General features: G+C 28.1%; 1 protein-coding gene across 1 annotated transcript in view; it reads left to right on the top strand.

The window, feature by feature from the left end:
- Positions 1–3,062: 3,062 nt before the first annotated feature.
- Positions 3,063–12,978, top strand: part of LOC111622977 — a 43,554-nt gene continuing 33,638 nt past the window's right edge. The window contains exon 1 of the mRNA XM_023365453.1: positions 3,063–3,164. The gene's annotated coding sequence lies outside the window, so the exon portion shown is untranslated. The remainder of the gene's footprint in view (positions 3,165–12,978) is intronic.

Below are 12,978 nucleotides of genomic sequence, written 5' to 3'. Positions count from 1 at the left end.
CACTCGGTAAGTAATCCTATAATTTTTTGTTTATAGCGTAGTTTATACGGATTATTCCCAAAAAATTATACGTGTTTTGGAAATGTTGAGTGGAATTAGTCTAGAATCGGTTAATTTTATAGAAGAAAACCTTTCAAACAGCCTTAGTCCGTAAAGTTCCCACCTATCGGGCTGCGATTGGCTCATGTATTTAATCATTCCTACAACGTAATTTTCGGTTAGCGTGGAACGTATCTAAGCGTTATAGGGGGTCTACTGTAATTTATATATAATACTGTACAGACGATAGTAAACTCAATTTACCCGCCTAAACTCTCCGTAGCGTGGCGCTGGACAGCGGAAAGTAGTTTGGCTGCCCGATGAAGTTTTACCGAATTATAGGAGTTTTTTTACCATGTTTGTATGGATACCTTCGCAATTTTTTCGCCGTCATATAGGAATCCGAACTATAGGAACCCATGTTATAGAGGGGTCAACTGTAGTTTGTTTTGTAATATTCTGTAAATTTGCAATTACAAATTAATAAATGTTCTATAAAAATGTGAAACCTGTGAGTGGTCTTTTTGTTAACAAGTACTGTATTTAATAAAAAGTAAAATACATCTGGATACAAGTCCAATTTTGCTTGCCATGTCCAATCACCAGGAACAAGTATTTCCATTCTCTAAAGAAACTATTTCAGCCTCTAAAGAAAGGTTGTCTCTGCAATGGAAATAGTTGTTCCTGGTGATTGGACATGGCAAGCAAAATTGGATTTGTATCCAGATGTATTTTACCTTTTATTAAATTGTAATTCTGCCAGCCCTTTTCTACAAAGAAAAAGTACTGTATTATTAAAAATAATAGTGTTTTACTAATTTAATAAACACTGTTGTTATTAAAGGTGTGATAATCGATTGATAATCGGTTATCATATCCTAATCGATTTCTGTAATCGATTTTCATTTTTTAGGTAATCGCCCAGCACTATTTCGTCATGAATCGTTCTGACGATCACAAAATATAATCGATACTTCGGTGGGTTGACGTCATTCAGCTGACCAATCAGCGCGTTATGCTATCTGGATATTTAGCAGAATCGCACGTCCCCAGAGCGGTAAGCTGCCATCTTAATCGCTCGGCCATTCGCCGTCATCCATAGACAATCTATAGTGGTTACAGGTCGCAGAATTTTAAAAAAAATATGTAAAACTTTATTATTGATTTTTATTTATATTTGAAATTTTCCAAAATTTTAAACATTACTTAAATCAAAGCACAATTAATAAAAACTAAGAACATCTCTCGACTTTGTTGTATTGCATTAGAATTGTGGCGGAACCGGAAAGTGGATTTTCCTGCTGGATGCGGAAGAGGCGATATTTACATTTGCCAGGCATGAACAAGCGATTCTCGCATTTTTCCACGGAGAGGCGATTCAAGAATAAAGCAATCGGTGTCGATTGTTTTGTTCGTTTTTTGCGCTTATCTCATAAGGCACTGTAGGCGTAATGCTGTCTACAGCATTTTCTTTTTATTTTTTCCCCTAAATTGCGCCAGAGCCAGGCACGTTGTTACTTTGATGTTACTTTATCTTGAAAACGACGTCATGGAATCCTATTTATTTTAAATTACTTTATATTTTTGGATTACTCGTCGCAATTAATGAAAAATGGCAAAGTTTTATCAGAATCGACCGATCAAATGTTGACAAAAACGCAATTCTTTAAGCCACAGAAAATACATCGTTAAAACTCGCCGCAAAAATGAAAACTGGAAATTTTGATTTTTTTAAAACTTTTTCCAGTTCAGTTTCCAGGCTTTGTGGATTTTTTATCACGAAGTTATTGCTCTCCGGTTAGCTTGTTTGGCAGGATGGCCGAGCGGTCAGGGTGGCAGCCTACTGCTTTGGGGGATCCGGGTCGAATCCGGACGGGTCAAATAATTCCCGTTCGGATATGTCGGGCCCCGTTCCTCACCACCCGGGCGCTCCATTGTGGGCCAGGCCCACAATGGAGCGGCATAAACCCATAATTGGCTTCCAAAAGAGAACCTCTTAGTGCCCTCAGAGCGGAAAGAGTTATAAAAAAAGGTTGATTTGCTAAGAATTCCTGCAGGCTTTTTTCAACCATATATGTAGACCCTTTGCATTTCTCAGTCACCGACCTTGATCCCTTTCGTATTCTTATGCGTTTTCGCAAAACCGAAATAGTCTAGGTATCCCTGAGCTACGGCTATGGAAGCCATTAAGAAAAGTTAAGATTGAGGCATGGAGAGTTTTTTTTCCAGTCTTTTCACCTTTCAGTCCAATTTTTCGACAATATTTTCTTCTATCTTTTTCCGTCTGTAGGGACTAAAAGGGAATTTTTCAGCAAGGCCATTATGAGATCGGCAAGGCTGGCGGGAAACAGACCATACCAGAAAAATTTTTGGGATTTATTGACGCATTCGATCCGCTTTCCCCAGAGCGATGGATTGCCACCTTAACCTCTCTACCGACCGGCCGTTAAAAGATTTAATTTAATGATAGACTAATATTTGATTTATCGTTTTTATTCCTTTGATTTTATCTGTTTAATATAATCTAGATGTAGAAAAGTCGCTATTAAAGAATCGTTGTTCTTATCTTTACACTATTAAAGTAATTGTAATATTCTCTAAATATGATAAATATATATACTTTATGCCAGTGTTTTTCAATCTTCTTCAATACGCGACCCCTTTACAAGTGAAAAAAATTCTGGCGACCCCCAGGGCCATATTAAAACTATGTCAGTGATTTAAAAAACTACTTATTTAATTTTCTTTCTGTTGAGACCTAAATATCGATCGGAAAACCAATTGTACTTTAAAAGAAACAGGCATAGCCTTCTCACTGAAATTGTAGTTTTTTTTATTGTAGTGTAGGACCTACAAACTACTTGTCTTTTTGTTATACCCGCGACCCCCCGTGTAAGGCTTTGCGACCCCCCTGGGGGTCGCGACCCACAGGTTGAAAAACACTGCTGTATGCAGTATATATATTTATCATATTTATAATGTGTATTCAGTACACATTAACACTAGAGGGCTCTAAGGCGTAGCAAGATGGCGCCGTTTGTTGTTAGAAGTTGTTTACGAGGGAAACGAATCGAGATGAATGCTTCAAGAACGTAATATGTAGTTCTTTACGATTCTCTCTTTTGGTAAGATTCGTTATTTTGTTAATATTTTATACCGGTTATTATAAATAACGTATAATCGCGTTTCATTTGAAAGAATAATAAATTAATTACTCGGATTTGACAGACCCGTATAGTTAGGTCGAGAGCAAACAAATCCCCGTTCCCGGGAGAAATAAGTCAATCATTGCGAGCCAAATCGTAGGAAGTGCATTTAAATGTTAAGAGAATTTATATTTTTTTATCTTCGTTATTTTTTCTACTTTCCGAAATTGTAGAAATATTCTTTTTTACGTATAATTTACTTAACGGAGATTGTAAATATCAGTTAATTTGTAGGTAATTTGCGGTACAAATGTACTGTACCTCTGAACGAACAATTATTTATTGTGACATCGTCACAATGCTGTTCTGCAATTTTTCGTCACGATCTTTTTAAGTATCTTGCCCCTGTATATCATGCTTTCCCTGTTATCAATAGAGTCGTGCTGGTCTCTCTGTTCAGGATGATATTTTTGAATTGAAATAACGTGATTTCCGGTGGAGACCGGAAGTTCGCGTATAGTTAATCTGTTCCTACTGGCCCTATCTGGTCTCGACTTTCATCTATCTAACTTTGTATTCATGATGAAGGGAGGACAGACATTGGATGACGGTGGGAATTTATAGGCTTACGGTTTATTTCAAATTGCAGGCCAATGAGGCGGGTGGGACCTTATTCGAGCTGTAGACTATGCCCCTTTGAGTAAAAAAAAAATCAAAGGAACTGATTCTTTTTAAATCTATTATAAAAGATTAAGAAAAATTATTCTTAACCTTTTGTATTTGCCAAAGATGGTATTGAACAAAGATGGTACTGTATTTAAAATTATATTAAAAATACAGGGGTGAAAAAGTAGGTATACAGTTGAGAATCTGAGAAATACAAATGTTTGGTGTTCATTATTATTATTTTTATTATCTTTTATTAGTTCATATTCTTTATTTCTGATTTAATTTGTATAAAAAAATAAATCGTTTTTTTCAATAATAACAACTGTATACAGTACCTACTTTTGCACACCCTGTATATAAATTTTTGATTGCATAGCTTCTCATATATTACCGGTAAAACAGTATTTATATTGCAATTTTAACTTTTATAAAACTAAATGTAAATCCATTCTTTATAATATATAATGCAATTGTTATTTTTTCCTCCACATGTTATTTTTAACTTGTTTTTTTATTCTTGTTGAATGTTAATAAAACATTCAACATTGGGTTTTTTTCTTTATTGTGTTTAATTGTGGGCAGAAACCAATCATTTTTGATGTTTCCAATTGTAGATAAATAAATAAATAAAACTGATAAAAATTTGTAATTATTCTTTTCACTTTATTATATTTTATGTTGTACGAGGGTTTTACCCAATTCCCAAACTGTGTTATAGTGAACCCGTGCTATAAAAGCACCATGTTATATGGGGATGTTCCCAATTCTCGAACTGTGTTAGAATGAATCCGTGCTATAGAAGTGCTGTGTTATATGGGGGTTACCTGTACCATATTCATTAAATAGCCAAGTACAGTATTAATAAAAGTTTTTATTGTGTAATTATTCCTGTGTCATAAATTTTATTATATAATACAATATACTCTAAGTGGTATTTTTTTTAATTAAATGATTTGAGAAAGAAAACTATCAGACTTACAGAATTATTACAATTTTTATAAATCACTTGGCCTTTAAAATGTTTTATTTAGAGTTTTAAATGCTTAAATGTTGTTTTTGTTAAGGCCCAAAAATTATTTTTTTTCTTAAAATTATTTAAAGATATGAGATTAAGATGGAATTATTTTGGAAAATAAGTTTATATGCCATAAAAACTATTAACAATTTTATTTATGGATGGTAAAATTTTTATAATAGAAGAATGATTTTAATAAGAAAAGCAAATATATTTTCATTTTTCAAGAAAAATTAAATTGGAAATATTCAAAGAAAGCATTTGTACTTTGATATTCAGTTTTTTTGTTTTTTTTTTTAATGATCAAATGACTAAAAACTTTAGCCAATGTTTTAAGAAGTTATTTTGAAAGTTGTAAGAAAATCCATTAATACAGTTTTGATTGAAAACTGATCATGAACATATCACTGATATTCTACTATATCAGATTATAAAGCAAACATTATAAGAATGGTTTGATAGATGTCCTGGATTTAATAAAAATTGACTTTTTCCTAGCAAATCTCATTCAATTGGATCATGAATTAAGTTATTTTTGGAAAATATAGATTACTCCATTAGATAGAAGATTTCTCAAGAGATTAAATGATTATCAATGCTTAGTCGTTTTCCCAATGGATGGGTGTGTTGCAATAGCTCTATGTTGCCCAATTAAAAACATATATGAAGGTTTATTTTTTCAGTTTTTTGTAGAATTGTGCTTTATGGATTAAAACATTCATACTAAATGTTCTATTTTCATATTATTATTTTACATACTAAATTTGTAGTACTGTAAAGTGAATTTGAAGTAAAGCAGAGACCTGCTTTTCAATATTACTAGAAAACAGATGCTAGAAAACAGATTTTTGGCTTTATCACATGTAGATGAATATAATTATAACTGAATATATGGCAAGATTAGATTTTAAATGATTACGTAAAAATCTTTGTTTTACTGCTGCATAAGATTTAAATGTAAATATTTTAAATTTCTTATGTAAGTTTTTATTTTAATGATAGTTATATAAGAAATTTAAAAAATACAACATTATATAATTGTTATACATTAGTTTCCTGCAGTTAAATCTTACATAGAAATTAGAATTCCTTTTTAAAAAGTCTTTATATATTGATATTTGAAGTGAAATGACATATATAAAAAAATTAAAGTTCTAAGAAGCTTTTAAAATACTTTTCCAAGATTTAAAAATTTTATATTGGCTCTATGTACTGTGTTGTGATCAATTATTAGTTTCTTATTTAAAAAATGGACTCACTTGAATCTTTAACTGGTGTGTAATATGATTACTGTTATAAATCCAAACATTTTCTTAATCCTTTCTGGGTTATTCATCAGGTAAATCAACTGGATCTTCAAAAACGAATCAAGTCCATTTTTTATCATTTACTCCCCGGTGTGTTGTCATGATTCATAGTTTCTTATTTTTAAACTGTTTTTAAAGAAATGTAATTTTTATCATAGATGTATTAGAAAAATGTTAAAATATTTTTAATTTTAAGAAACTTTCATATTATTGATAATAGCATAAAATATTCATTTGTATTTTTATTTTAAATGCCATTTTTTATACATTTGATTATGCAAAACCTTTTGGTATTATTTTATCTTGGATCTTTAAAATTTTTACAAGTAGCTTTACNAGTATATTATACATACAGTATATTATATATATAATATACTGTATGTATAATATATATACAGTATATTATACATACAGTATATTATATATATAATATACTGTATGTATAATATATATAAATATTTAATTTTATTATCTCTATTATGTACTATCTTATATTTATATAATATACATACGTATTGAAAATATTTGTTTGTGTTTATTTTTAAACTTCTAACAAAAAATATTTAAAAAACTTTAAAAAATCTCAGTTATTTATAATTCTGATATTTTAAGTTTTTCTATATAATAATAAGACAAAAGTATATGTTAGATTTTATTGATTAATTTTTTAACAGTGATATTTTTTGACAAGATCAGTAGGAAAAGAAGGAATAAATTAGTATATCAGAATTTTTTTCTACTTCTTATCATGATTATTTTGTTTTGTTAGAAATTGATTAGTTTGTTATTAACAAGTACAGACATCTACAAAGATGTTCAGACTAACAGAACAAAACCTTAAAGAAAAATTGATTAGTAATGTTTCTTACATTTTATATTGACTAAAAAGTATAGTACAATTGTACTGAAATATGAATAATGTATTTTTAAATTTCAAAGCACAATTTGAAATTTAAAAACGAATTCCATATGCTCAAAGATGATAGTAGAATTATTGAACGTATTTGTAAAAAATATAGTCTTAATATTTTAAATAATTTCAATTTGTTTGAAGCATTTTAAATAGATTTTTGTTAAGTAATTTTTTAGGAATTTTACATATGTTATTTATTTTCTTTAAAAAACTTTTTATGAAAAATAAAATATTGCATTTACTTTTTCAGTTTTATAAAATATATTGAATAAAGTACAATATAAATATTTAATATATGACTTCCTATACGTTAAGAAATTTTTTTAGATACTCAATTTAAATATTTATTGTTTTACAAAACTAATTTCACTTCTCTTCTTGTATCCGACATTAAATTCATTCAAAGTAGTCTTACTTGTTAATGTGATAAGCTCGATAATAAAAATAAAATTTAAAATCCTGATTGCTTTACATAAAATAAATTACTGCTGTATGGATTAAACATTATGCTTAATAATAGACATTATTCTAATCCTTCCTAATTAAATTGATTTTTAAAAATTGATTGAATAAAAAGTTAGGAAATGTCTTATTTGATTAATGTTCTACAAGCGAGCACAAAAATACATTCGCTAATCAAACATGTACACATTTGATTAGTGAGCAGAATGCCAAAGATTTATTTACTGATGTTTGCAAACATTTTTCAAGCTGATATGAGTACGTTTCTAAAAATTAAGTCATTTATTTACGTCTTAGTGTTTTAGAATCTGTTTTTAAAGGAGAATGTTTAATGAAGAAGATAAAATAAACTTTGCATCAAAAATAAAAAAAATTTGTCGTCATAGTTTGAATTATATTTTTAATTTATAGTTTATTTTATTAAATATTACAAAAATTATCATCATAATGGCAATGTTAATTTTTAAATTACAGGTATTTCAGTATAAAAATTTATTATTGATTATTGTATAATTCATTTTTCTTATGGAGTTAATTTTTAAATTATTCAAAAGTTAGTAATGTAATCATTTAATGGCTAGAATTATAGAATTAATGATGTAAATTTAAAAATTTTTTTTATCATAAATAGCTACTTCTTTTAGTGTTTTATTTGAATATAAAATATTTTCCAGGAGCATTAAGTAATCTATGAATTAATTATTTAGAAAACTTAGGATGAATTTAAATTATTTGATTACTGTTCATTGAGGCAGAGCATTAACGAAGCCTCTTTTATGTAGCTTATAGAATTGAGTTCATTCTCAAAATTTGATTAGTCGATTTTGATTAAATTTTGTCATTTTACATAATATGAGATGAGGAAATTATAAATGTTATATTAATATAACATTTATAATTTCCTCATCTCATATCTATATATATAAAAATGAATGTATGTGTGTCTGTGTGTGTGTGTGTGTGTGTGTCCTTCATGCATTGCCACACCGTTTATCCGATTGCCGTGAAACTTTGGGAAGTTGTTTAATATACTCCGGCGAAGGTTTGTGGCATAGTACGATTGCCATGAAACTTCGGGAAGTTTTTTAATACACTCCCGCGAAGTACATTTATCCTACGATAGATGGCGCGCGTTTACACGAGCATTCGAGCACAGTGTGTTCGATCGATTTCAAATTGTGAAGACCTTTTCCCCCTTCAAAAAATATCTCTATATATGCATTTGTGAACTGTTATTTACGATATTTGTAATAATTTTTGTTTAATCACTTTATTTCAACTTTTTTTTGCTAATTACGTAATCGCTCGAACTTTGTTAAAGCCTTAACTGTATCATGAACAACAACCGAAGTTGTAGAAGGAAATTCGCCTATTTTACCGATCTAGGGATCCCCCTTTTCCAAATTTTAATATCGACTCAAAATAATTTAAAAAGACAAATTACAATAAAACGGTTTATTATCCAACTATCAGAAATTTCACAACATGCCAAGGAAGAGAGGAAGGAGCAATTAAATAATTAAAATTATAAAGGATTTAAAAATATATATAAAAATGGGGAATATCGCACTTCTGACAATCGCAGCGAGTGTGTGGGCTAAATTTGGAGAATCCGTGCTTCTCGCATGGACAACTGTATGTGGCCGGCTCACGCGTCGAAAAACCTTCCGATTTATTCGTGTACGCACCAGACGGAAAAACAAAAAATATCGTGTATCCACAAACACTCCAATAAATAAATAGAATTGAAACGACACTTTGAAATGTTTTCCCGATGAAAATGAATAATAATAATAAGTTTCAATAAAAATAATAAAATGTAAATTGAATTTTATCATAACGAGTTTGCTTGAATTTCGTTTCTTCTGAGATCGCAGCAATGCGCGACGGGTAAGCTAGTTATAATATAAATAAAAATAAAATTTAAGTTAAAATAAAAGTTAGGGGTCCATGATTTTGTTTTTGACATACAATGGGTCAAAGTGACAATGTCCAAGGTTGCTAGCACAAGCATGTGCAATTCTTTTAATATTCTTTTTTATAGTGATGTCACTGTCATGATAGTGGCAAGTGATCATCATAGATAGATCCCAAAATAATATTATAGTATTGACTTGATGGAGCTTTGACTCAATTCTTAGTTTAAGTTCAGGCAGAAAATGGCTTGTTACAACTGAATTAACTGAAATTAATAGTACAGTGTGTAGATTTATAGATTTATCCTATTGCAATATAAAGAAATGTAAATAAATGAGTAAACAGTTATGACTTATAAGATTTCTGATTAGTTGAATAATTTAGATTATATTCAAGTCATTTCTTAAAATTATAATATCTTACAACTTTATTTATAAAATAATTATAATTTGTAAAGACTCGAAAAATTATTTGGTCTGATATTCACATTTTTGTAGAAAAATTTTATGTTTTAATTGATCATTAACTTTTTAATAGGTCAATAATCTAATTTTCAATTATTTAAAAAAAAATCAATATTATAAAGAGGAAGAAAGAAAACTTTATGGATTGAGAAATGCTAAATCTTATTAACTTTAAATATAAGAGTGCATTAACTTCTTGCAATATAAAAAGTCATATTTTTAAACATTATAAGTATCTGAAGAACACAAATTATTCAAAGTATTTGCTATTATTAAAAACACGACAGATAGATCGGTTGCTAAATAAATAGAAATTTATAAACAAATGTATATGAAAATAATATTTTAAACACATTTTTTAATATCTTTATTTACAAAATACAATTATAAGCATTTTGTGAATAATTATTAGTCTTTTACACTGATGCCAATAGAGTGGAGTATTGATTATCCAAATTGATTGGGGTTATAATTATCTTAGACAAGTGCAAACTTAGATAAGAGAGACTTAAGAAAAAGTTATGGTGTAGAAATGATGATTTTTCTTTAATATAAATTTTATTCATTACTTTACAATTGATTATTTTCTTCTATTTATTCTTCATTACTTTCATTTGTTACTTCTACTTGTTGTTTTACAATTAAAAATATTACAATCTGTTGTCTTACAAGATTTGTCAATGATTTCGTCAAATATAACAAATATTTTGTTACCATTTTTTCATTTATCTGTAACATAAGTTATAAACATTATGCAGATTACATTTATTTTAAATTAAAATAAAGCATACAAAATGAAGTTGGAAATAATGAAACTTCTACTACATTTTTAAATATTGTAAAAGTAAAGATAAATCATTACATTCATTTATAAACAAATAAATTAACTGCATTCACATTTGATATTTTGTAAGGTAAAAAGTATGTGAAATATTAATTTAGTAATGCAATGTAGTCTTAATTAGCCATATTAAGTGGGACCACATATACAGCACATTACTGAAAATTTTTAGTGTAAAATTGAGTAAAATTTTTTCATTTATGTTATAAATTAATTTGAATAAAACAAATAAGATAAAAAATATATAAGCATACAGTTAAAAGTATCATAATTAGAAAAACATTTGAAATATAAAAAAAATGATACAATAAATAATTTAATTTTATTTAACATTGCTTTTAGTCTATTTAATTATTACTAATTTTATTCACTTTCATTAAATTGTAATTGGGCTGCAATTTGAAAAAATTGTACTTAAAAATTCCCACTGTTGTCCATTCTCTGTCCTTCCTTAATTTCGAGAATGGAGTTAACTAGGCGAAATCCGAGACTAGATATGGAAAGCTTAAGGGTAGGATGCCCTGATTAACTATATGTGAACTTTTGATGTAAACTAGAAGTCACATTATTTCAATTCAAAAATTCACTCGAGTCGNTGAATCTTCTATTTTTTTTTTCTTGAATGTTTCTATTAGGAATTCTGTTAGGAATTTTTTCCCTGTACGCTTTCTTAACTTTTAATTTTCTTTTCCTTCATTTTTTTCCTTTTCAGTTTAGTTCAAATTTTTTTCCTGCTTCTTCTAATCTTACTTCTCTTTGATATCTTCCTCCACTTCCTTCAGTCTTTCTTTTCAAATTTTTTAGTATTCCATCTATACTGCTAAACAGAACTTTATCTCAGTTTTATTAATTCTTATAACATAAAATAATTAAATATTAATTGTTAACACAGTTATCTGAATTTAGCTTAGACATTTGCTTTATAAATTTATAAACATTATAGGTATAGTTTATTGTTAATTATATGATGAATAAATGATTTTCTTCTTTTATAACTTTGTCTTGCAGACAAAATTTCAAGATTTTAGTTTTTAATCTATACTTTAATATGATCAAAATATAATTATCTTGTGCAAACAGTTTAATAGATAGTGTGTAAAGATGATAGTTAAATAATGCTAATAAGTTAGTTAATGTTTTAATGATTTTGAACAGCAAGTCTAATATTACAATTCTGACCAATAACTAATGAGACATTTTACGTTAATTATCAGAATCTGAAGTGTTGTTTAACTCAATAAATATTTAGGTACTGTTAAATTTAAAGTTAAGTCAGTATTATATTAGCATTACAGATTACGTCATTATGGAATCTTCAATGAAAAATCTACTAATTTTTTAAACTGTTCATTAAACCAATCTTAAAAAATTTTAAAATAAGTGCTACAATAGTGTTAAATTAACAAGCAATGACTTTTATTAAAATAATAGAGAGTTTTTCAAAATTAATGCTAATATTTTAAATTACTGTAATTATGTTAATTACTACTTGATAAATTTATGATGTACAGCAATTGATAGAGTAACTGTCCAAGTATCATCTCCCATCTGCATTCAAACATCTTGTTTACCTATAGGAAGTGCCATGAATGGAAATGGTGACTTCACAATAGAGAAGGCATTTTTGTGTTCTGCAGTTTGCAAAATTGGAATTACTTATCAAATATGAGTAATCTACAGGAGCTGTAGAATTGTGGTTGATGTGGGAGGAGTGATAACAAATATGCTGTAGCAAGCATAAGAAGAATTTAAGTATTGGTTGCATGTGTGCTGCATAACATAAGGTGTACGATTGAGAAATTGTGATGGGCAAATATGAAACTTGAAATAATTATCCAAAGTTTTAATGTATATTACAATATTCTCAGATAATAATTAACATAAATACAATAATTTAAAATGGTAGCATTCTTTCTGGAAGACCTTGTATGTGCAAACAGTGTTAATGTTACTATTTAAATCTTTAATGTATAGTCTTTCTCATGACTATATATTATAATTTTTTCTGTCTAAATATTTAACTAAGCTTTCTATTATTATGAGAACTATTGTTTAGTTATAGTAACTAATGTATAAGTTTCACTTTACAACAACTCTTCATAATAAGTTATCTAAATGATAGACACTTTATAATTGTTATCAACTGAACCATGTAGGCGATAAATAAACTCATTAGTGATTTGGAATGTGTGTTTTAGATATATA

This window comes from Centruroides sculpturatus, unplaced genomic scaffold (assembly GCF_000671375.1).
Source record: "Centruroides sculpturatus isolate CEXI.00-Female unplaced genomic scaffold, Cexi_2.0 scaffold289, whole genome shotgun sequence".
Lineage (NCBI taxonomy): Eukaryota > Metazoa > Arthropoda > Arachnida > Scorpiones > Buthidae > Centruroides > Centruroides sculpturatus.
The sequence above is the reverse complement of the archived record's forward strand: the minus strand, read 5'-3'. Positions and strand labels throughout refer to the sequence as shown.